Raw genomic sequence first — 4,074 nt, 5'->3', positions numbered from 1 at the left:
CAAGTTGCAGACATCTTTACAAAGGCTCTCACAGAGGCGAAGTTCACTAAACTTCGATTTATGGTTGGAGTTCAGGAAGTTGTCACTAAGGGGGGATAGGCTCTAGTGCCTCCTTCCTTCTCCTATTGTGTCATATTTGTAAATCCTTCAACCCTATCCCAAGTTGTTCTTAAGGGGGGATGTTAGGATATTCCGACACATAGGAAATAGTTAAGTACAACTTGGTCTAGTATAGAGTTAGGTAAAGTGTGTTTCTTTACCTTGTACATTTTGTAACTTACAATCCGACGGTCACGATATGTAGTGATCTGACGGTTCATTCTCTCCTCGGTATTACCGACACTTGATCCGTGGCTTGACACCCGATTGGTCCATGATTTCTATTTAAAGCGCATGGAGGGTCATTTGTAGGGTAATCCGTCTATGAGAGAAGCTTATGTAAATTTTCATTCTTTTATTAATAAATTGCCTGAAGTGGCCGCGTTGGCTCAGGCCGTGGACTGTTTCCCTCTTTGAGGGTTTTAACCATGTCAAAAATACTGGTGTATTGATCTGCGATCTGGTTGTGAGCGGTGTCCTTTGGTGTTCTGTCTGAGGAACTTACCCTGTAAATTCCTACATTCACTAGGTCCCTCCTTAACTCCTCCTATTGAAGAGTCGCCCACATTTCCTCCCATGAAGGTAGTTTTTCTATGCCCAATATGCTTTGGATGAAAAATTGCCATTCATCCGAGACTCCATTCAGGGCTATCCTCACCATTGTGGTTGGCTGAGGAGTGGACCCCACTGCAGCAAGCTGGTCTCTAGTGTCCTGAAGACGCTGAAGATAGAGGTTCAGCCCTTCTCCTTTCTGCATCAAAGTCCGTTGCAACTTCTACTCCAAATACATCTTCCGTTGGTCGAAAGAGCCTTCATACAGAGAAGACACGACATCCCACATCTCTCGGGCTGTATCCTTGCCCTACAAGTGTGAGACCACATGATCTTGAACTCCATCGAGAATGAGCCTCTTTACCTTCCCCTTCTCGGCCTTGAACTTCTTATTTTGATCGTTGCCAGCAGGAACAACTATAACACTATTGACGTAGGCCTTGAGATCATATTCCTCTTGAACAACTAAGATTCTGGTCTTCCATATGACATAGTTGGAAGCACCTTCCAACTTGTCCTGATCTTTGAGCCCATGTGATGCCATCTCACTCAATTGTCGAACTGACTCCTCTAGTCACTGCTTAGCATTGCTCAGCAAGTGAGAAATTTGAACTTTCTAGTGGAAAAGTTCTCTAAGGAGAAAATTCCCCTTCTACATGTCTTCATTCTTTTCCAGTGGATTTCTGCCTCGGCAAAAATTGCGCCCTTCAAGCACTGCGCTGAGACTCTGTGTCACTTCCTCTACCTCTGCAAACTCACAAACTAGAAATCATACCTCTTTGTCGTCTCACTCAGAGAGAGATTTCCTCGGATCTATTTCCTGGTAAGGACTGCACAATCCCTTCAAGGGGGATTCGAATTGCTGCCAAGTGCAGCTTTCGGCCTCACTGCTCAGCACTGGATCTACTCTTCCTGTTTCCCAATCAATGCTCGGATACAATGTGAAAATTCCTAGACTTGAAGGAACCCCTACTGTAACAAATCTGAATCTACTTTACCTACTTGATTTTTAAATTACATTCATCAAGTTATTCTTTTGAATACTGAAGCAAATTACTTCTGCAACCTACATTAATTAAATATTTGATCTCATGAAACAAAAAACAGAGCAAAGAACAAGATACATAAGACACACTTATTTTTGACACAATAGTCCCCGGAAAAACCCAATGCGGGAAAAGCGGAGCAACAATCTGAGGGTTTATTATTATGCAGAAGAAATATTTGAATACAAATCTAGGATGCTCATCTAGCAATCCTTTACAGAGAAAATACTAGCGGAAAATCTGAGTGAGTTTTACCTCACTTCACTCGGTAGAATTTCGGCTGATGTGGCACAAGATTGGCTAACGTTGGCTATTTCTGCGCTGCCTTTGCGTCAGCACAATGTCACCATCTTTGCCCTCTGCGTCAGCTCTCCCGACTGTTCGCGCAGTTTGCAGCAGTTCCCGATGGTTTTGGCAGTTCCTACAGTTCCCAGTAGTTCTGGTTGTTCCGACAATTTTGGATTCTGCGTGACAGATAGCTTTCTGCGTCAACTCTCCCGGATACTGCGCTGCCTCTATGTCAGGTCTCTCGGTTGTTTTGGCAGTTCCCGGCAGTTTCGGCTGTTCCGACAGTTCTGGATTCTGCGTGACAGGAAACTTTTCTGCGTTAGCTCTCCCGACTACTGCGCTGCCTCTGCACAAGCTCTCTCCGCCTCTCTGTTCTGTATTTTCCGGAAAGTCCTTCTCCCGGATTCTCTCTGCCCCTCAGCTGCAAGATCTCCCCAATCGATTTTCCTCCTGAGAACTTCTCAACTCAGAAAATCGATTTCCTCAATCTCTCTGTGTGTATTCCCAAATGAACCCCAAGCCTCCATTTTATACTTTGCCTGTTGAGTCTTTAACGACCGAGATTAAGTTTCTAATCAACGGCTAAGATTAAAACATAACTTAATCCGCCTTCTAGATCATTCTCACCCATATTTTGATTAATACCCATTAATATTTTAATTTTCCTAAGTTTAGACTTAGGAACCCCATTAAAAATATCAATTATTTTAATAAAATAGAATCCAGGTGGAATTTCACCAAACGGTTTCTGGGTTCTTTAGAACTCATGCATCTTAGCCAATTCACCAATTTTCAAGGCTAGAGCACATCCGATGCTACCGAAAACTAACAACACTGTGCCATCTACACTGTTACCAACCTTGCTCTGCACTGATTGGCCTCTGGTCTCAGGCTACTGCATCTGTCTCTCCAATCAACCCACTGCATCATTTGACACATTCCATCTTGCTACTGCTGAATCTCAGGCTCTCGTAGCAAGGAATTGATCCAAGAGGTGGGTTCCTCAAGGATTCTGCCCAATGTTGCACGAAGCGGGAGCGAAGCGGAAGCGCGAAGCGGAAGCGCGGAGCGCGGAAGCGTCATTTTCCAAAAATCTAGGGAGCGAAGCGTCCGCGGAAGCGTCTGCTATATATATATATTTTTTTATATTTTTTTGCATTTATACTCAAAACAAACATCCCAAATACCAAATTAATTGTAGAAGACATGAAAACATGCATATTTTTGCATAAATCAAGATAGATATGGCATCCATGATTCCATTGTAGTTACTAGTATGTACAACAATCATCTATATTCTAGCTATTACAAACATACATCAAATTTTGAAGCATATTATAAAACATAAAACATTTAAGCATATTATAAAACATAAAACATAGAGCATATTATGATTTATCTAGCAAGTGAGCAACTGTCAACATTTGTCATGTCCAAAATTCAAATAATAATGTTTACAAAATATGTCACTTGGTCACCGCCAAGCCAAAAAGGTTCAAAATTCAAATTCACAAGTCTACAAGTCTAATGAGTAATCTATGACAAAAAGAAGTAGATTGTGAATATATCTACTAATCTCTCCTCCTTCCACCACGAATAGAACGTGATGGCGGGCCTCCACGTGGTGGCAATGAAGAAGATGGTCCCTGTGTAAGTCGTGGCACTGGAACTGATGAAGAAGAACCTCCTCTAGTAGAAACCAAGGGACCAGATGGGGGTGGGGGTGGTGGCATATCAACACCCGTGTCATCATCCTAGAATCGCTCAAAAAATTCATGCAAACAAAAAACACTAGTTAACAAAAAAATTAAAAACATGAATTCTTTATAAGGGAAAATTGGAAAATTCATACCACAATGGACATACCTGGATAAGAGAATCCTCTAATTGCTCTAGTCGCAACACTCCATCCTCCAAATTGGGCTCCTCTGGATTCTTGTCCCAAGTCAACAAGTCTTTATTAGACTTTGCATCTTCACAGTAATGGGACAACAATCGCAAGTTGTAATGAACATAAACCAAGCTCTCTGCCCGGTCTAAATTCAACCTGTTCCTTTTAACACTGTGGATGAAAGAATAAGAGCTCCAA

Source organism: Pinus tabuliformis, chromosome 6 (assembly GCF_031772625.1).
Source record: "Pinus tabuliformis cultivar Carrire ecotype Pingquan chromosome 6, CPIR1, whole genome shotgun sequence".
In the NCBI taxonomy this organism is placed as follows: domain Eukaryota; kingdom Viridiplantae; phylum Streptophyta; class Pinopsida; order Pinales; family Pinaceae; genus Pinus; species Pinus tabuliformis.
This window is presented reverse-complemented; position numbering follows the sequence as displayed.